A 23,775-nucleotide genomic window follows, 5' to 3' on the forward strand; every position below is an offset into this window, starting at 1 on the left:
GTTTACGTGCTACACCAGACATACGTTGTTGTTTTTCTTGAATGCGGTGTCATTAATAGTAGGGTGATGTGTTCCAATGTATAAGATAGGCAACATTCTCTGTCCGTGTTTCTGCTCCTTAGAACATCCTGCCAGAGGAGGTTGTGATGATACTTGCCATATCCAGGTTTAAAGACGCCCTCGACAAACATTCAGATGATAGATGCAATATCTCCTGTTTTTATCTTTTATATATCTTGTTGCACATTGATATTTTTACCAATAAAATTAACTTACAAGTATGTGTTGCTAATAACATTATTATTATTCACTAGAAGTTTTCATACAGGCCACCATCAAATAATTCTCTTTGGAAACAACCTATGGTTTTCCATGGAGTCTGAGTGACAACAAGTTACCCCAAGTTTCCAGTACTCACCACCTTTTTCACTTTTGCAAATTAGTTTGTGCTATCGCAATAGACGTTTACCATTGATTTCTCATTGATAGCGACCATTGGACTTAGCTGAGATTTAGGTAGCAATAAGTCTCCTCAAAGCCTAGTTCTTTTTGCACTCATCCAGCAGAAGTCTGATTAGTGCTTTCCCTCCTTAGTCTTTCCATCTTCCTTAAACCCCTCACTTATTTGGCACCAGTTTATGGTAAAAGAAAATAAGGCAAGGGGGCAGGGGTGGTTTAACTTACACTTCTGCAGTTTCAATTCTTACAATTCCATGTGGATTTTTTTTTTGTGTTTTATTCCTATGGCAGTTTCTAAATGTCCAGCTAGCGCCTGTAGTCTCCGAATTCAAGGGTTTTTCTTAATATTTCAGCAGTTTTCATTCCATTATATCTTTTCAGCCATCCCTCTGATTTTAATCTCTCCCATTCATTTTTTCGAAGATTTTTGGTATTTTTGGCGTTATCTTACTTTTTATCTTCCATATACAGTTGAGCTCTCTGGCCAGTTCCGTATATTTTTTCCACTTCTATCTCCTTGATCTTCACATTGTGGTATGCTGGAATGACAAAATCTACAATCTGGCAGGATTTTTTTCATTTTTATTTTTTTTAATTATTATTATTATTATTATTGTTGTTGTTGTTGTTGTTGGTGGTAGTAGTAGTAGTAGTAGTAGTAGTAGAAGGAGGAGACTTCTAACATACAGCATCATAAATGGCGATGTAAATCTACATTTAAAATCTATATATCTATAAAAGTGAGAGTGTGATTGAGGGATTTTGGATCTACAAACTTGAAAGTTGATATATAGGATATTCAGGCATGTGGAAAACTTTAATTGGTTTTCATCTGGAAAAAAACAGGGTACTAAGAGGTCAAAATTGAAAAATTGATACGTGAGAGTGGTCAGATTTTCAACTGTTTGCTAACTGTTTCACGACTGTGCATGCGTGAATGGTTCGCATTACAGATTCATCATGTTGAAATAAGTAGGTTGGAAAACACATTTTAAAGATCGTGCCAAGCTGGCCTAATGGTTGCCGTAATTGACTTTAGGTTTTGGTTTCAATCTCAGCCTGAGTATTTCCTTTTTTTTTCACATACAAGACTTGAACTGTTTAGAAAAAACAATACTTGCATGCACATGTCTCGGTTTCTGTATGAATTAAAATATAATATTTATGTGTAATTTACGACCGGGCAATGCCGGGCGGCCTGCTAGCATTTTTTAATTATCTTTTTAAATGGCCTGCTGCACATTACTATTTATCTCCCAATAAAATTGATTGATATCATTGAATGGCGATAAAATAAAGACAGTTGAACATTTATGATTCAAACTTGGTGGACAAGTTAAGCATAGGCTAAAGCTTATTTGCACAAAACGGATGGTAAATTTTTATTAACGATTCCATTTGGGAAGGCGAGGCGCTGTATGTACTGCGAGGTAAAATACCAGGTTGAGAAACTGGTGCGGTCTATCCTTCTCTTGAGGGTAGATGAGACTCTCTTAAGCCGTGGTAGGCACCCCATCTAGTGATGGCGTCACGATAAAAAATATCCTTGATAGCCCTGGCAAAGCATCAAGTATTCAGCTATGGACAAGATTTGAATTACACTACAAACTCATACAGTGAGTCCAATCTCAGCTGCGGCTACACTAGATGGATGGATCCAGTACTATTATAATTTTGACCCAGATAACACACCCGACTTTCAAAGGTATCTTCATACTGAAATTACTGCAGTTTTATCCAAATACATTTGGAGGCTCTAAGTGTGTTTTATGATATTATTTGTAATAATAATATAATAATTCGATTTCTTTTGTTCGGTCTCAATAGATACCTTCTGTAAGGGTAGCTATGTGTGTAATTGTGAAGCAAGGGTTGCGCAATCTCTAACCACACTTCTCCTGAATCGGCACAGCTCGAGTCCACTGGCAAGGAGAAGTGCTAGACAACTGGAAACAATGCAGAGATAAGCCGAGGGCACATACAGCACCTGGTATTCCCAAATGGTCACCCATATTTGTATTGACCAGGCTCAATGTTGCTTAACTTCAGTGATCTAATGGGAACTGGTGTGCCAATGGGATTATGCCGTATGACATTATCTATAATATAAATCTCACCTGTCTGTTTAAATGTATGTATGTATGTATGTTTGTATGTATATCTGCCTAAAACTTTCGACAGGGGTGACAGATTTTCACAAGATTAGTATCGTTTTAAAGCTCGACCCTTCAGACGACAAATATCGAAAAATTGGCCAAAAGCATTAATTCCTTCACCCTCAGCTGTGCACTTTTCTACAAGGAGGGTCGTTTTTTGTTGCATTGCCATTTTTGCAAGTCATTGTATCGATTGGAATAACTTTACTAATTTCAAGGTTCCGAACTTCCAGACGCATCATGGAGTAGAGGTAAGAATTCAGGTTTTCTTTCACTTTTTTTCCGTCTTCGCGTTACGGGTTCGAGCCTGCCTGCCTACTACCACTTTTTTCTTTTTGCTCAACACACACCTCCAAACACCCGGGCAACGCCGGGCACCCAGGCTAGTAATATTATAATTAGTAGTATCATTTCAAACCGTCTATGACACATCTAGAAGGCCTGTGGGGTATTCATGCTGAAACAAATATTTATTAAACAGGATATGTTATTTTACCTATAACTGCAAATTAAATCCAAAGTTTACATTTTTTTAAAACAATAATGCACAAACTAAAAACAGCTAACATGATTTAATACACGTTTTTACTTAATCATTTATATAAGTAGTATCAGTAGTAGCATAATTTTGATCTCACCATCGAGCCAAGGTTGCTTCATGCTGAATTTAGTGCAATTCTTACCAATAGCATTGGAAGCTTTAAGTGTTTATTGTTCAATTTTGGGCCATTTAATGCCAAAACAGCTGACTTGCAATAAAGTTAGAGATTCATACTTTTCTCACCAATATTAGTCCCCTCGACATATATACTCCCGACTAGCCTGACAATTATCAAAATCCCACCCCTTCACTGTTGAGATCTCAGAAAGCCTTATATTCTAATAGTTTCTTCCTTTGGCCTACAAGACTTAGAAATTTCTTTCTGTCTACCATTTCCCTAACGCACAGGAAGTTAAATGTAATGTAAGTATACATCTCGCTGCTCAACTCCCCGCTGTCCTCTATTAGACATGATCCCAAATAGTAGCCCCTTACGTTCCAAGTGGCAATGTGTTTTGTTAGAAGGCAAAAAGAGTAATAAAAAAGTTAACATAAAAAGAAATTTTAATGAATTTGAACTATGTTTACCGATTCCATAAATCGCTTGAGTTACCATTAAGCCATCCCTCCACGGCCCCTCTCCCGCTTATCTTAATCCAAGATATTTCTACTTTTACTTATCTGTCATATCCCCACAACAAGTACCAAAAGGCTAGAATGAATTGGACATTTCCTGTCAACCTTAGTTATCCGATAGAGAACAATTCTGGCACCGTTACACTGGTGAAAATTATTGGAGTTTCAAGGATTAATTCCTTCTCTCAAGTGCCAGTTCTTAGTTGCCAATTTTTCCAACCAATTTTCTGCCATGACTTCAGTTATAGAAATAAATATGCAAACAAAAGCATTTGTAGACCTTGCCAAAGAGCACAACGTACGCCAAACTTAGCAGCTAACTTGAATCAACTTTGAAAATAAAATTATTACCCATCATTAACCTCTCCCACTTGGGCAGGGGGCAACAAAGAGTGGATATAGAGAACTATGATTGGACGACTGTCATTGGGCAAAATTAAATATTCAGTGTATATATGCATCACCATTTATCAAGGCCCGGAGGCGACTCGAGGATAAGGGTTAAACAGTGTACAGTAGTAAATTGGGCAATATAGTAATTGATAGTAATGGAAATTCGGTAAATTTGTTAACATAAGTTGAACGGCTCATCAAAAACTTGTTTACGTTGGACTTGAAGACAATCATATTGTAGTCAGCTGGAAAGCAGGAAAACGGAAGACAGTTCCACAGGCGAGCAGTTCTAAGAAAGAAGCTTTGCTAATGGAATCTACGTTTAGGTTTAGGCACAGATAAAGAGTGCAGTGAATTATTGATAGTGTTTTTAGCTAGACGTGTGTTTCTTTGTGAAAGTTTGGCATATATATATATATATATATATATATATATATATATATATATATATATATATATATATATATATATACTGAATATTACTAGCTGTATATACCCGGCGTTGCCCGGTCAAAATATATTGTCAAGCGAAAGGTTTAGTCATATACTATTTAAGATACACTAAATATCCTTACTTATTATGAAAAGTGAGCACATGTTGGATTTAGGGGAGGATAAATCACATCCATCTTGGTTTATGAAAATCAAACCCAAAGTAAATTTCACAGGATAAATGGGCACTAACTCACATAGCATAAATAAATAAACATATTTCCGGTTTTAATTGTAACTGTTTAACCATAGTTAAAGACAGAGAGATAAACAGGGGTGAGAGTGAGGGAAATTTTATAAACATCTAAAATCAATATATTTTTGCATGAATCCAAAATCAAAGTATTTTTTGTGCAAATCAGGATTATTTTCTGCAAGTCTGAATAAAAATAAAAACAATTGTTGCGAAAATTTTAAGATATTTGCATTTTTCGGCTTATATTTCAAATCAAGGCAATTTCTTTTCAGAAATCTCAAATCATTCTTTTTTTGTAGAAATCTAAAAAAAAAACAAACATGTTTTTGTATGAAAAATCTAAAAATGAAGACATTTTTTTCTAATTTTTCTAGAATTTTAAATTGTTTTGCTCTTTTATAAAACCGGAATTCATGAAATTTTGTTTAAAATGAATTTTTTTTTTCAAACAAGAAATCTAAATCCTTGAGATTTTGGTATAGATCTACAGTTTCACATGTAATATCTATATATTTATAAAAGTAAGAAGGTGTGTGGACACTTCTCAACCTATATACTCAATGAATTTTTTATCTATAGACTTGAAATTTGGTATATAGCGTACTCACACATGTAGAAAACTTTTTAATCGGTTTTCGTCTGAAAGAAAGGGCTGCTAAGGAGATCAAAATAGAAAAATCGGTATGTGGGAGGCATCGGATTTTTATATGTTTTCAACTGTTTCACGAATGCACATGCGTGAATGGTTCACATGACAGCTTTCTTATGTTTAGAATAAGTATGTTTGAAAACACTTTTTAAAGTCATGTTAAGCCGACCTAATGGTTATCGTATTTGACTCAGTGGCTTTGGGTTTGGTTTCAATCTCAGCTCGAGTATATTTTTTTTTATTTAAAAGAAGTGAACTGTTTAGAAAAAGACAATACTCGCATACAAATGTCTCAGTTTATGTGTGAATTAAAATATAATATTTATACATATTTTAGAACCGGGCAACACCGGGCGGCCTGCTAGTTAGGCCATATTTGCAAGTGTGGTTCAATAAAAAAGATGGTATTATTTTCTATCTTCGAAGAAAATTTCATCTTCGGAAAGATGAAGAGAAAGAAATGAAACTGCCATAGAAATTATTCTAATAGAGGAATAGTGTTAACATTGGTCATCTATCAAAACTTTTTTTGTTTTTTACTCCCCCCCCCTAAACAAAGCATATTGCCGCTTGGAAAATAGGGGGCTCCTACTCGAAGTCGGGTTTAACAATAAAATGTGGGGAGTTGAGTAGTGAGATGTCTGTTCACCTTAGATTTAAATGTCTGTATGTTAGTACAGCCAGGGAAGCAGGAAATAGGGTCGGGATTCCGAAGTCTAGCAGTCTGACGGAAGAAACTTTTAGAGTAGAAAGCTTTCTGGCATCGAACGACCTCTGCAGTGAGGAGGTGGGATTTTGGTGCTTGTCTGGTTATATTATATAATGGGTGTTATTTTGGAGGGTACCAAATATGCGAGTGTGTTTCGTTGTTCTTATTTAGATTTAGGGTTAGGGTTAGGGTTAGGGTTAGATGTTGTTGTTCATGTTTGTGGACATAGAATATTAGAGACATAAACAGGGTATATATAAAGAGAGAGACAGTTCTGTATATATACATATATATATATATACACAATAGACAGTGTACATGTTACTACAAGAGCACCAAGCCTGTAATTCAACTAGAAGAGATTTTTGAATATCTTGATAGATAGACTGAGAGTGCGTTTGACAGTTGTACATATAATATAAACACGTTACCTTTCTCATTGTAATAATGAACACAGAAGACGGCAGTTATAAAAACATGATGATCATTTATTCTTCGACCGGTCGGAAATGATTCCAGTATCTTACTCCCAAAGAACTGTCGGTCAGCGAAACTTTTCCTGATGACTGTTTTCCTCCTAAGCCTGAGATCAATATTCATATATTTTTCTACTGGATCATTTTTTCGTAATTTTTTGGAATTTTTACTAAATTTCACCATGACATGTAAGTACGTAATCACGTTTTCACCTGAAATGCGGTCGTTTAAAAGATCACCGATGTAAACAAGCATCCAGTTAGACTCTAATGCTTAATATAATTTTGACATGCACAAAAACAAGTTTATTTCTCTTACGTTTAAAAGTAAACACCAATTATTAGCAAACCAAATCTAAACAATCATTCTGAAACTTAATTTTTGAGGGGAAGGGAGAGGAAGGATGTGGAGCTGCAGATTAAAGATGCAGATTGTATTTAATCTACATATGAACTCCCTATTATGAAGGGTTCCGAATTTATTACTAATTTATAATCATTAAAAGAAATTAATATGATATAATATTAGGTTGGTGCAAAAACAATATCGTTTCCTCACATATGTTACTTTAATATATGATTTTGGAATTAATTCATTGATATATATATATATTTCATGTCAGGTCATGTTATATGCTACTGTTACCATGTAACCCAGTACTAATGCCTCATGGTCGGGTCACCAGCAACTAAACTGGTTCCCCCACCAGACTTGTTTGGTGAGGAGGGTGGCTAGTCTCCCTGAAGGATTAAAAAGAAGACCTTCCAAAGGGCGAATGAACCCTTTTTCGCGGTCAACGGCCAACTAGCACCGTGTGTGTTTATGTGTATGTATGTGTGTGTGTGTGTTGGGGTGGAGAGGGCTCCCATAAGCCGTGGTGAAGGCAACCTTTCTAGGAGAAGCAAATCTCTGATTTAAAAAAAACAGAAAGCGGGAGACCAGTACCCGCACTAAGCTGGTCTGCAGTTTAACTTGTTGCGTGATCTCAACATTTTGAACCGAGAGAGAGACTTAGCTGTCGTACAAAGCTAAGACTCTGTAACATCATCTGTGTATAGATACTCCCGCAGGCATTTGTCTATTAAAATGGTCCTGTGGCGATGGAAGTCATTTTTGGACTCATGGACTAAGTGTCTGAGAGAGTGGCACTCGTCTGACAATATGTTCCAATCATATATATATATATATATATATATATATATATATATATATACACACAGAGTGCCCCCCCAAAAAAGAAGCTAAATGGAGGCCATCTAGAACATATGCTGTAGAACGGAGAAAAAAGGCCAACGACCCTAGTGTTTTGATGTGATTTTTTAATATAATAAACTAGGTATGACCAAAGTTTCATTTCATTCAGACAAAACACTAAGAAACAGGGCCTAAGAGTTGGAGCCCAGTTTTTTGGGGTCACCCTGTATATTTATAGCCGTGTTATTATGGAGACAAGTTTGTTCACAAAAAGAGATACTAAAATTAAGTCTTTTTTACTTAATTTTTTTTTACTTTGCCTTAAAATTGGTCGACAAATGGTCTCGAGGAAATTCACACAGATTTCTACGTTGTCGGACACGTCTGGTCTGGCCGCTTCCTCGAGTAAAACTACCCTGAAACTCTGTCACGTCCCCTGAACACATGATAATTCCTAATGTAATATCATCGACACCTGCCTCTCGTATGTTTTGTCTAAGAAGCTAACCTCTGATACCCCCCCCCACACGCCTCACTCACGCTAGATGCATTGGGTTTATTTCTGTTTGGCGTCAGGTTATCCTGACATGTACTTAATGGGACCCTTGTCGAAATTCATACTAGTTAACATAATCTATTTACCGGCGTAGGATCCCAATAAATAAACAAAAAAACATCGTTCCAAATAACCTCCTTAATGGAGGTAAATATATACATTTCAATGAAGGTAATGTATATATATATATATATATATATATATATATATATATATATATATATATATATATATATATATATATATATATATATATATGAAGGTAATTATATACATTTCAAATTAAATTCTTTGGCTGCAAACAATGTTGGCATAAATTAACGCTAGAGTGTGAAGATTAAATTTAAACAAAGGCATTTGCCAAATCGTAGAACCATAACTTAGGAATGTTTTGTTTTTTGTTTTTTTATTTGGACAGTGTTCGCTTCGTACGATTCCTTATCTGGTTTTCATCAATTCGTTTAATATTTCTTTCAGACAACAATGTCGGTTTCTTTAATTTTATTGCCCGTTTTATTGTAAATATCACGCCGAATCTACAAAGGCAAGATTAGATTGAATTCTGACATCCTGTAATATGAAATTCTGATAAAAAGGACAAATTTAAAGTGCTTTATTCAATTTCTCACTCGGAAAAAAAAAAAAAAAAATTATTAGATGGAGGAGAGAAAGAGAGAAAGCGAACGGCTTTCTGCTTGACAATAGCGTCAAGAATCAAATGAAATCGAAAAGCTTATGAACCTTTCTAAAAAGACATTTTTCTTTTTTTGCAAACAAATATAATTAATCTATAGATAAAAAGATGCATCATCATCATCATCATCATCAATTTAACATGCTGGCATGTGTTGGATGGCTTTAAGGAACTGACTTCCAACCCCATTTCTGGTCAGGCCTTTATTTATTCCTCTTTCTTTAAAATCCATTTTACTCCCAGGTCCACTCAGACAGAAAGTAGTATACGAGAGGATTCCATCGATCGATTGATTAATTTACTACTACTACTACTACTACTACTACTACTACTACTACTACTACTACTACTACTACTACTACTAATCATCATCATCATCATCATCATCATCAGTTTAACACTATTTTACATGCTGGCATCTGTTGGACGGCTTTAAGAAACTGACTTCCTAACTAATCTATTTCTGGTCAGTTCATTATCGATCTATCTTTCTCTCAGGTCCATTTTTAATAAATCACTCCCAAGCTTACTTTGGCTTTCTCATGTAAACTGGACCTGCTGCCTCAACTGTTCTACATTTACAAAATGAAAAATTCACATGTATCATTGGATGATGGCAATGCAATCCAAGTATCCATTCTGTACACATCTTCCTGTACTATCCAGATTTAATCTTCCTCTGAGGTCATGAGATCTAAGCCAGTCTTTAATACTCACATCACACACATCCTTCGTATAAATCTTATATCATTTCTCTTCATGTGGTGCATGTCTTCGACCTTCACTGGCCAGGTTTCACTTCTGTACATTATCACACTGCCTACACAAGCTTTCCTTGATCGGCAGTGATAACTCTCTGTTAGTTAGTAATGGCAAAGTTCATCCACCTCCTAATTCTTTCAATCACACTAGACCTGCTCCCCCCTGTGTTCTAATGATATCAAGATAACAAAACTTCTTGACAACCTCAATAACTTTACCATCCAAATATATATTTTCTCCACACCTGACTTTTCATCCGTCTCCATTGTCTTACACATCTTACAGACAAACTGGTTATCATCTCACAACTTACCGGTAATTACACTGCACTTCTTGTGGAATCAATGCTTACAGGGACCACAAAGGTTGAATTGCACCTAACTCCTTTTCCAGAAACTATGCAGAGGATTTTTTCTCTTTTGAAGAACTTTCTAACACTACTGATCATTACTTGTTAGGAAAATTATTTTAAATAAGAATGGCTTAAACTTTAGCACTTACTTTTTTTGAACACTTTTGTAAATAAAAAGAACTCTTAGCCAAGTCAAATTATTGTATGCCTAGGTGGTCGAATTTCAAACCTGGCTTTAGCTAGTTGCTAAGTCTATCCCCACAGAATAGCTGTGATACAGCGAAACAGTACTGTACGTGGATGACTATAAATGCTCCATATCATTGGATGAGCATATTGGCAAGTGATAAACAAAATGCCATTAACGTAAAAAAAAAAAAATAGAGCTTAGGTGTTTGGACAATGTTTGAACATTATTAATTCATATACCTATCCTAGCAGCAGCCGAATACTGTAACGGTTAGAGGTTCCGACTGTGGTCTAAGCGGACGAGTTTCAAACCTGGCTTGAGGTAGTTGCTAAGTCTAGGTGCATTTATGAGCGGTGATACAGCGAAACAATGCTGTATGTGGATGACTATATGTACTCAGATACTCATTACAATTAAATCAACACTTATCTTTGGTCTTCTATTTTCTTTTAAAGATAGTTGTTCGAAGTAAGTTCTTCATTTTCAAAAACGTTGGTCATAGCAACGACATTTTAGAGTATCGTCTTTCCTTTATAATGGGGCAGATTGCTGAAACAATCTTTCACTTGGTGATACAAGCACCAAAATTGAAATTTGTCTGGTTTGCTTCTACAGCCATCTTGAATTTTTATAAAATGTATGTTCTGAACGTCATTTGTGCCAATTTTGGTGCTTGTATCACTAAGTGAAATATTCTTATGGAATATTGAGATAACCTGCCGCACTATTAGAAAGAGTTTTGTTGTCTTTTTTTTTGTTGTTGAAAGAATTTTTTATATATTGACTTTGAATAAAAAGGTTTTTTTAATTAATACAAGCGCAAAAGATAGGTTTTAATTTTAATCAACAAAGAACGTTCTTTTAATTATTCATGAAAATTAACACAAGCGACAAATTGTTATTTTATTTTATTTATATTCTATAATTTTATTTTACTTTGCAAATTCTATTAAAGGAATATATTTATTTCTAACACGCTTTCGTCTCGGTAACCTTCACTGTCATATCACTATTTTCCATGGCATTCCTCCAAGTCTTTAACTTAACTGTTAGATCAGCCATTGTTTCTCAGCCAAGTGCTTTTTTTTTACATGGAGTTCACCACTTATCAAGGCCCAATGGCCACTCGGGGATAAGGGTTATTGTGTGTACAGTAATCAATGGGATAGTGTAGCAATAGTATTGGAGAATTGATAAGGTGTCATTACTTAGGGGGGCGGTTCATCAGGAATTTGTTTGTGTTGGACTTGAAGACATCCAGGTTGAAGTCGGGAGGGAAACAGTCAAGTGGAACAGAGTGCGAAATCATAATATATACAAGACGCCTTCAATAAGTGTCCAGACGTTTTTCGTAAGGGCACTTTTATTGATAGTACACATATGAAACTCTAGTCCTTTTCAAAGTAATCTCCTCCGGCTGCAATGAACTTATACTGTTCTAACAACTTCTGGAAAGCCCCATGGAAGTCCTTTTGGGTGAGCGTGTCAATGACCCTCGTCACAGCCTCTTTCATCTCCTCCATTGTCTCATAACGACAGCCTCTAAGATTTTCCTTGAGCTTAGGGAATAACCAAAAGTCATAGGGAGCAAAGTCTGGACTATAGGAAGGATAAAGAACTGTCTTGATGGCCATAACAACGTCGTTCTTTCTGATCTTCTTTGAGCACCCCTGGGACAAATTTTGCACAAATCTTTTGCATCATCAGTTCCTCGTAAATAACTGTGTGTAAAGTTCCCACACTAACATCAAACCGTGCACTTATTGTCTCTATAGACACACGACGGTCCTTATCCATGAAATTCTTTATTTGGCCAATCAACTCTGGTGTTCTGACTTCCTTACTTCTCCCACATCTCCTATGATCCCTCATAGACTCCCTGTTTTTTCTTGAATCTCTTATGCCACTCAAAAACTGATGCTCGATTCATGCAGAATGGTCTAAAAGCAGTCTGAAGCATTCCATACGTTTCTGTGGCATTTATTTCCAAGTTTAACACAGACTGTTATTACATATCGTTCTTTTAAAGTATCCTCACGTTCAGATTGCATCTTTAAAATTCACCAGCTGTGAGAATCAGGTTTTAGTAGCACGTATTCCAATTCCTGTTCTAGCCGTTCCTTCGAACTTGAAATCATAAAAAATGGTCAGTTGTCTCATAAGACGTATATCAAAAAATACTGAATTGTCAAAGACAAATTTAAATGCCTGTACAAAAAAAGTCTGGAAACTTATTTAAGGCACTTCGTACAAACCGTAAAAATTTGTAAGCTGTACAGAAACGATTTTGTTTCATCCTTGAAAGATGTCGTCAAACTAAGTGCGTTTGTTTAATAGCAAGTAAAAAATGTTATGCATATTTATCTATCAAAATTACGTAGAGGCGAGAAACATTTCCACACATACAAGATCTTAATTTTATAATATAAAAAAGAGTGAATGTGACCAATCAAAGGGGAGATAACTCAAAACACCAAGAGAAATAAGTAACCATAACTCCAGATGGTCTAATAATCGTCAGTTGTTGTGTTTTGTAATTTAGAAGTATCCAAAATACGTTGTTTTTTTTTTAAATATAATTATATTTTATGCTATGGATTTTTAATATTTAAATAAATACTAGCTTAATACTGAATAAAAATTATTAATCTGTAAATCCAATGTTTTTATGTAAATAAATATCTGATTAATATTAATAAAAATGTGTAAGCTATATACAATCGAGGGACATCGACTGACGTGAAGTTTTCTTGTGTTATTTCACTGTTTGAAACGTAATAAGTGTTGTGGTAGCACCCACTCATTTACATATGTGGATAATATTACACATAAGTAGCAAGACTTGGTTAGTCTGAGTGTGTATTAACCACTGAAGGCCGAGCCGAGAGCAGATATGTTCTCCAGCCAAGACTCTCTTACTTGACAACCATTATGTAAATATACTGTAAATATACTTTTCCTAATACACTTCTTATTGATCTACCTTTGTTTTGTTGAGTCTTCATTTGTATTGCCTTATACGTTATTTGGTTCAACCTGCAAACATCACAGTTGGCAACGAAGATGGACGTCAAACATAACAATAAGCAAATTAATATTTTCGATTTTTAAAAGATTTTACAGAAAATTTCGTAAAAACGTAAAATAAAACTTAATTTCGTAAAATAAATTTCGTAAAATAAATTTCGTAAAATAAGCTACTAATTAAGGAATTGTGCTAGGTATTTACTAAAATAATGGCTCCCCCAAAATACTTTTTCTGTTGCATTAGATTCACGGCTGAACCATATCACTCGACTTTATACACAGTTAATGTAGACAAAAATTACTTTTGAATCTATATGTTAAAAGCTTAAAAGTAATGCAGTATAATTTGTAACTACAGTCGCTTACATCATTAGTTTAAAACAACACCTTAGTTGTTATAAATAAAAAATGTTGACTTACGATAACAAATTGTTTTTAAAAATGAATATGCTAATATTTATGAAAAAAGTGTGATTTTCTATCTGACAGGAAAAATATATTGGAAAATAATAAAAAAATATTTTTTATTAATGACGGAAGCAAATTTTTCTATTTAGTGGAGAATGTGTTCATTTTATAAATCTTCTGCACCGGAATAATGAATTTTCTAAACTAATTCATAGGAAGTATCTTTTTAGGTGTAACAAAATGATGCAAAAACAAAAAATAAAAAATTGGATACTCAGAAGAAAATATCAATCAGTCAGATCTATTGGTATATGAATCTAAATTAAAAAAATATATCCGGCAAGATAATTTTATATGTTGGATTAGTTATAAGTGTGTAAAGTAAAAAAATAATAATAATAGTTCCCAATACACGCACAAGTGTTTATACACGTTTAGGATACGGTTGTATTTCCTCTTTTTGAAATTATATTTCATTAAAATCGCCAAAGCAACTCATTAACTTCAAATCATTGAAAATCTTCTCAAAATGTTTAAACGATGGAAATGCTGCTGGAATTTTGTTCGTGATTCCGAATCGTTATTCGTTTTATTTTTTTCGATTACACTAGAACTGCCAGAGAAACGTTCAACGAGTTGCTAATAACATTACAGGTTTTATAGAGAGTAATGGAGGCATTTATAATCTTTCAAAGTGACAATAATTCTATTAGATCAGACTTGCTGCTTTTGTATTTAATTGTATTAGCATTTCGTTTTTCTTTTGTTTTTCTTTTTTAGTTAGCTTTAGACGCGTCCACATATCTCAAGGAGACGCTTCGTCTATCAGGTGGTCAGTCAAGCTTCAATTGAAAACAGAACTGCCATTGTTATGTGAACTGATTGAATAGACTCGTGTCTTATCTTAGATAAATCTAAGAACTCTCTTCCGTTTGCCTGTTTCCCACCTGACTACAACTTGGATGTCTTCAAGTCCAACATAAACAAGTTCCTGATGAACCGCCCTCTTAAGTAAGACACTTTATCAGATCTCCATTACTAACGATTACTACGATATTGTCCCATTGATTACTGTACACCTAATAACCCTTATCCCCGAGTGGCTTCCAGGCCTTGATAAGTGGTGACTTCCATGTAAAAAAAAAGTTCTATAAAAGCTTCTATCCGTCTATTTGTCGCATTTTTTTGCCAGTCAGATGTTTCAGATGAAATATCATCTCCTTTAGTGTGTCATACTTACGTTTGAAATAGCATTTTCGTTTGTCTGTCATTCGCAAGTTTGAAATAGAATTTTCAAATATCTGTCATGCTAAAATTTAAAATGTAATTTTCGTTTATATGTTATGCTAAAGTTTTTAATATAATTTTCGTTTAACTGTCATGCTAAGCTGGCAAATATAATTTTCGTTTATCTGTCATGCATAAGTTGGCAAATATAATTTTCGATTATCTGTCACGCTAAAGTTTGAAATAAAATTTTCGTTTATCTGTCATGCTAGAGCCTGAAATCGCGCTTTCGTACATCGTCCATGCTAAAATTTGAAATAGCATTTTCATCTATCTGTCATGCTAAAGTTTGAAATAGTATTTTCTTTTATCTGTCATGCTAAACTGTGAAACAAAATTTTCGTTTATCCGAGAGAGAGAAAGAGAGAGAGAGAGAGAGAGAGAGAGAGAGAGGGAGGGAGGGGGGGGGGAGAGGGAGAATAGAAGGACTAATGTTAGATTAATATGTTAGGATCCCTAAATCTATTTTGTTTCTAGATGTAATATCACCATTTATTATTACATATTATTACCATATGTAAACTTTTTCAAGCTCGTAATATTTGCACTAAAATTGCCCGCAAAGATCCGTAGAATAGTGGATGAAGTACTTGGTAAAATTCAGTTATAAAAGTTACATTATTTCAGAGGTTGAAGTTTTAATTTTCAATGCGGGCGATACTCAAAAAATACAACTGCGATTTTTTTTTAGGACTTATATCCAATCATGGCTAACAGAATAAAACGCATTCTAATTAATAGATTGAATAAAGGGTTCATTCGAAACTTCGTGCAGATTCCCGAATTTGACAGAAAGATTCCCAAGTTCGCAAAAACACATCTGAAAAAGATCAGAGATTATATCCAACCAAAACTTTATGTGAAAATAACAAGGATGAGAACATTCGTCTGAAGAATTCAAATAGTACGAATTATATTTTCCTAATTCAAATAATCGGATCTTCAAAAGAAAGAAAAGTCTTTTTCTGCTGTGGTACCAAAACGAGTTCTTGATGTAAATGTTTTATCATTATAGAGACCATAAGAGATCGTCATCCACTAGATTGTGAAGTTCATTTTAAAGTGTGTTAATGCTAGAAGGATTGCACTAAGCAGTACCTCTCCGGATGTGGTAGCAGTACTCCGGTTTTTAGAACCTAATTATTATACGAGATGAGAATTGCACCCGCAATTTGACATTTTCTGACTCAGTGGTATGGTTTAACTGTTTTTTTAATAGCCGTAGCAATAAGTTTGAAATTTGTCCTCCGTATTAGATCTGACGTGATAGAACCTAAAGAGTGCGATCATTCCAACTTCTTCCCCACAGCGAGAAATGTGACACAAGAGTCGGAAAGCGGAATTGAAAAGTCAGCGCTCTAGAGGAGGAGCACTCCGACCCAGCAATAAAGATACCTGGTCATTCCCCAGTTGAGGCGCCTCAGGCGATTAGCAATAAACTAACCCTTTTCAAAGAGAGAAAGCAAATCCTGGGAGGATAAATCTCTTATAACTGCAAAGGACTACCTGCATATGGCAATCATCCAGGAGAGAGAGAGAGAGAGAGGGGGGGGCATTAGAAGAATGGTGTAGACTGCTGATTTTTAGCCTGAGAGAAAAATCCCTGACAAAAATAAAGATTTGAGATTTGGTTGTTAAAAAAAAGAAAGAAACTTGATTTTAGATGAGTTAATAACAACGGGCCACATTTATCCACTATTATTTTAGACGCATTCTAAAGTCTTCATACGAAAGTCTATCAAGTCAGTTTGCAAAAATAGCATCTTCATCAAAAGATGCCGACTAAATTCGCACATCTTAAGAAATTCCTTTTTTTTTTTTTTTTTTGTCTATCGAATTCCAGTGAATTCTTTGAGCATCATAAAGAATGCAAAATAATCCGTTATGAATTAGTATCGTGAATTATCTGCAAAGATTAAATACTTTCAACCTTGGAGTCTCCTCAGGCTTGTTTTCTTTGAACTCTGCTAACGCTGAATCATGACAATTCAAATTCCAATTCCTTCCTAATACAGAGTTTTTGGTTTTGTAAATTTAATTTATTTTTTTATTTTTTTAAATTCTTATCTACTGTATATATAATTTTTAATTCTTATCTACTGCATATATAATTTTTAATTCTTACCTACTGTATATATAATTTTTAATTCTCATCTACTGTATATATAATTTTAATTCTCATCTACTGTATATATAATTTTTAATTCTCATCTACTGTATATATAATTTTTAATTCTTACCTACTGTATATATAATTTTTAATTCTTATCTACTGTATATATAATTTTAAATTCTTACCTACTGTATATATAATTTTTAATTATTATCTACTGTATATATAATTTTAATTCTTATCTACTGTATATATAATTTTTAATTCTTATCTACTGTATATATAATTTTTAATTCTTATCTACTGTATATATATAATTTTCAATTCTTATCTACTGTATATATATAATTTTCAATTCTTATCTACTGTATATATAATTTTTATTCTTACCTACTGTATATATATAATTTTTAATTCTTACCTACTGTATATATAATTTTTAATTCTTATCTACTGTATATATAATTTTTAATTCTAATTTACTATATATATAATTTTTAATTCTTACCTACTGTATATATAATTTTTAATTCTTATCTACTGTATATATAATTTTTAATTCTCATCTACTGTATATATAATTTTTAATTCTCATCTACTGCATATATAATTTTTATTTCTCATCTACTGCATATATAATTTTTATTTCTCATCTACTGCATATATAATTTTTAATTCTTACCTACTGTATATATAATTTTTAATTCTTATCTACTGTATATATAATTTTTAATTCTCATCTACTGTATATATAATTTTTAATTCTCATCTACTGTATATATAATTTTTAATTCTCATCTACTGTATATATAATTTTTAATTCTTACCTACTGTATATATAATTTTTAATTCTTACCTACTGTATATATAATTTTTAATTCTTATCTACTGTATATATAATTTTTAATTCTCATCTACTGTATATATAATTTTTAATTGTCATCTACTGTATATATAATTTTTAATTCTCATCTACTGTATATATAATTTTTAATTCACATCTACTGTATATATATATAATTTTTAATTCACATCTACTGTATATATATATAATTTTTAATTCTTATCTACTGTATATATAATTTTTAATTCTTATCTACTGTATATAATTTTTAATTCTCATCTACTGTATATATAATTTTGAATTCTTACCTACTGTATATATAATTTTTAATTCTTACCTACTGTATATATAATTTTTAATTCTTATCTACTGTATATATAATTTTGAATTCTTACCTACTGTATATATAATTTTTAATTCTTATCTACTGTATATATAATTTTTAATTCTTATCTACTGTATATATAATGTTTAATACTTACCTACTGTATATATAATGTTTAATACTTACCTACTGTATATATATAATTTTTAATTCTTATCTACTGTATATATATAATTTTTAATTCTTATCTACTGTATATATAATTTTTAATTCTCGTCTACTGTATATATAATTTTTAATTCTTATCTACTGCATATATAATTTTTAATTTTCGTCTACTGCATATAATTATGAGTCGCATCTTCCGTTTGGTGTGGATTGCGAACCCTCGTGACTTATTTTCCAGTATTACTTCCGATCCAGGGCAAGTTGGTTGATGGACGCCCAACTGCACTACTGTATATGTAATTTTTATATCTCATCTAGTGTTGTCTTCCTTTAAATATATTATATACTTAATAGATAGACTAATGGATAGACAGATCTTATATCGAAAAAAAATACTATATTACGCTTAAGCATGTTATTTTTTAAGATACTTCTCATTGCTTTAAGTTTTATAGTACAGGCTAATTAAATCGATAGAAGAATTTTAGTTTGGTTCAACTTGAAAAAAAAAAAAAACTTGCTGTGCGAGAAATATATACATATTAGCAAGCCTTCCGGCGTTGTCCGGTCGTAAAATACACTGACATATGATAATTCATGCAGATTTCGTATTTATTATTATAGAATCGATTCTTATCGATTATTTTTGTATCCAATATATAGCAGTGATTTCGAAAATAATAAAAAGGAATGCCTTGGGTACCATCGTCTAGAATTGAACCCAGAACATACAACTCTCAAGCCTTATTTCTTAGCCTCTGAGCCATGCCCATACGTATGCGTATAAAATTGACTTGATAGACGAATTTTAGCTGGGTTTAACTTGAAAAAAAAATGTGCGAGGAATATCTATCTATACTCCTATAAATCTGGGTGCTTTTGTGTATTGATATTCTTATTAAAACTCCTTTTTTCTTTAAAAAGAAAATACAACTTTGTTATATAAGGGTTGTGGAATTGCATTCATCTGCAAAAGATTTAGCTAATTTGCATAATCTTTTAAATATTCATTTTAATTAATTCCCTATTAGTTTTTTTCAGCTTTCTTATGGAATGATCATCTTTAGTTAACTATTACGTGTAATTATATTCATGCAGATATTCTACATGATTTATACTTGCGTATTATTTGCGCAAAAAAGGTTATAGTAAACACGACCTCTTTCTATATATATTTATGTATGCGTATATATATTTGTTTAAAAAATTTTGACTACCAAACTCCTCTGCCAGTTTTTGGTCTACGGACATAAAACTCCATATATAAGGCATTTGAACCCATGTGAAACTTTATATTTGGGTTTTAGCCCGGGAAAATCGGTACATAAGTGTGAAAAAAAAAAAAATGAAATTTGCTAGGAAGATCGAACGACAGCGTTACAATTATGCATGCATAACGTAGTAGATATCGGTTCATGTTTTTATTTTTAACTTTGCAGAAAACATGTTTTCATTGCTCAATCATTAACGGCAGAGAAAAATATAAATCGTAAGCTAAACGTTTTGGTTTCGATTCTCGGTGGTGGCGCACGAGTCATTTTTATTTTTTTATTTTATAAATCATTACTATATATTGGATCCAATATAATATGAGAATAAATACGAAATCTGCATTAATGAAAAATATCATATTTAAGCGTATTTTATGACTGGGCAATGCCGAGTGGCCAACTATATATATATATATATATATATATATATATATATATATATATATATTATAATATAAAGCTGAATATGTGTGTGTGTGTGTGTGTGTGTGTTCATGAATAGGCTCCTATATGGTTGACTATTTTAAAACCTGATTACATATAATGATAGAAGATGTATCGAGACACAGGAATGGGTATATTTGATCTGGCAGAACGATATATATATAGCCGACGATACGAGATTGAAGCATTGGCAGGCGGAGGGTTAAGTGACATACTATTTAAAATACACGGAATATCCTACTAAGTTCCAATTTTCTTGAAAATGAACCACATATTGGATTGGTAGAAGCATAAAATACATCCGTTTACGTCTATAAAAATTAAACGGGAAATAACTCTCATATTTTATATAAAAAAAATCTATTTCAGTTTTTAAAGACAACTGGTGTCGGCTAATAATAATTGAAAATAATATAAATAGTATATATAGATATCATTCTTATATATATATATATATATATATATATATATATATATATATAAGTCGTATTCCTGTCTGTTCATAATTTGATTAATATATAAAAAAGCCACACTGTTTTGCAAATTAATTTTCATACTGAAACGGACATATATACACTTTTATTCCAGCGTGACATCTATATATGTATGTATGTAATGTATATATATATATATATATATATATGTGTGTGTGTGTGTGTGTGTAATGTATGTGTGTGTGCACTGGACTTTTTAATCCATTAAAAACGGACAAAAGTTATAGCCCGTTGGCTTAGAATGAATGTTTTAGGCCAAACTGGAAAATCTGTATAGAATTTTGAACAGAACCTTTAATTTAATCCACGGGGGTAGCTTGTTCTCATTTTGCCAGCCAGAACCGGGGAGAAATCTTAAGTAATTCTTAATTTTATTCTTAGTATTCTGTATATTGAGAATAGAACCTTGAAGTTCCAGAAGTTGACTGTCACTTAGAAATGATATAACTAAGCACTATATCCGTTGCCCCATGGTCCCATGTTCTGCATAAAGATGTGCAAGTTCAACAAGATGCAGGGAACTACTTCCATCATTAAATCACTCCACATTGTAAGTTAAGGGAAGAGTCTATTAGGCATGTGATATATAGAAGTGACATCTGCCTAATGAGGGTTGAGGACATGCATTGCATGGATAGACATGATATATGAATGATACAATGGATGTGTAATTTCAATCTTAAAGACAGGTTTAGATCTGATGACCTGAGAGGAAGATTAAATCTGCACAATATAGGAAGATGTGTCCAGAAGAAGAATCTTCAATGACCACATTGGAAGAATGAATGTGTTTTAGGGTCAACAGTTGCAAAATTGTTGATTTAACAGGATTTAGTTGCATCCCTGTGTCTGTTTTGCAAGTATTTTAATGGAAGGTGTTCTGATGAACTCACGACACTTGTGCTCCCTCAAACAGCAAAATCACACTCTTTTATATACAGCCTAATTATGTTGACACACTGGTTTCCAATTAGATCACCAAAGTTAAGCAACATTGAGCCTGGTCAGTAATAAAATGGATGAGTATTTGGTAATACCAGGTGCTGTATGTGCTCGGAGCTGAAGAGGGACGGGTGCTACCAAGCTATTCTTGCCTAAGACACGCTGCATGAAATAATGCAGCGCCCCCCACCTCGACGACCCAGGGAGGCGGGGCGGTTAAGTATCTCATCCATTCATCATCCATCCAGATGCCGAAAAGCCTTCTACTCTAACAGTTTCTTCACTCGGACTTGTAGACTTTAAAATTCTCCTTGCGTTTCCTGCTTTCCCGATTGTACTAACATGCATAAGTTTAAATGTAATGTGAACAAACATCTCACTATCTAATTCCCCACAGACAGGATCCCAAATAGTAGCCTCTTTACATCTAAGTGGCATTATGCTTTGTCTGGAGTGAAAAAAGAGTAAAAAAATAAAGTTTGCACAGGAAGGCAAAAACCGAAGATGAAGTGATGAACTTTAACTCGAGGGAAAGAGGGATGGAGAAAGGCCTGGCCAGAGATAGGTTACTTTGGAAACCAATTCCTTAAAGCTGTCATTGTAATATGGTGGTGGCGGTGGCGGTGATGATGATGATGATGATGATGATGATGATGATGATGATGATGATGATGATGATGATGATGGCGGTGGCGGTGATGATGATGATGATGATGATGATGATGATGATGCCGGTGGCGGTGATGTTGATGATGGATGAAAGAAAGAAATATTAAACAGAAGGCTTTATTTTTTTGTAAAATTATGCTTGATTTTTTTTTTTTTTATTTTTTTTTTAATTACATTTTCACTCCAAACAAGGCACATTGCCACTTTGGTGTAGGGGGCTACTATCAGGGGCAAAAAACTACTGGGGTACTATGTAGGGATTTGGGCAGCAAGATGTCGGTTCACGTTACACTTGAACTTCTGCACGTCAGTACAGTTGGGGAAGCAGGGACCTGGACTGGAATTATTTTAGTACTCCGATAGGATTCTTCATCTTTCAGTTAAAAATGATTATACACCATCAAACCGTATCCTCAGGTGACTCTTGGTCATGATAAGTGTTGACCTAATAGTAAAAAGAAAGAGAAGGTGACTTAATACTCCAGCTTGAACTTGAACACTGCATGCCAAGCTTTCAGTTTGTTCCAGTAACCGTTATGCCACCTCAAACCTAAAATCACTTATCAAGGAAGACGCAGAAGATAAAAGGATGGCTTCAACATTTGCCAGCCAAAATAATTTACATTCGGCAGCTTCATAACTTTCGCTTATTTTGTCTTTCAATCCCTACATTCCATGAGTGATGTTTCTGACAAAGGGAGAAAATTGCTATTTTCTGGGTCAGATCTGTTTGTCTAAAACTTGTTGACATATATTATTTAATTGGAATTCACTATTGTGATGAGTATTATTTTATTAATTCATTTTATTTTATTAATTTACTTATTAATTTATTTTATTAATTTATTTTATTAATTTATTTATTAATTTATTTTATTAATTTATTTATTAATTTATTTTATTAATTTATTTTATCAATTTATTTATTAATTTATTTTATTAATTTATTTATTAATTTATTTTATTAATTTATTTTATTAATTTATTTTATTAATTTATTTTATTGCGGAATATTATCCTCATCTTTTCTTAATTGTTGTTTCACAACGTTTCGGCCAACTATTCCTCTGGCCTTATCAGGTTGTAACCGCGACGGGATAGGAACTCCAAATCTCTTAACGGCATTCTCCGCAATTACTGCCTTCCATAGTTGTTGTCGTCTCACCATGTTTTGCTTTGGGTAGGATTGAAACCGCTATCTTCAGACAATTCTCACTTGAAACCGTAGAGATTCAACGTCTCTATCCACTGCGCCATGGACCCCTGTAAATAATACTCATCTTAATAATGAATTCCAATTAAATAACATGTATCCTAAATTCTAGTT

At 33.2% G+C, this 23,775-nt stretch overlaps 1 protein-coding gene and 1 pseudogene across 4 annotated transcripts in view; both read right to left on the reverse strand.

The window, feature by feature from the left end:
• Window positions 1-23,775, reverse strand: part of LOC145263057 (uncharacterized) — a 1,096,083-nt gene that overhangs the window by 533,142 nt on the left and 539,166 nt on the right. The gene's annotated exons all lie outside the window — the stretch shown is intronic.
• LOC145263527 (5S ribosomal RNA) lies at window positions 2,435-2,552 on the reverse strand (annotated as a pseudogene).

Source organism: Euprymna scolopes, chromosome 38 (genome assembly GCF_053919585.1).
Source record: "Euprymna scolopes isolate OS-2025 chromosome 38, ASM5391958v1, whole genome shotgun sequence".
Lineage (NCBI taxonomy): Eukaryota > Metazoa > Mollusca > Cephalopoda > Sepiida > Sepiolidae > Euprymna > Euprymna scolopes.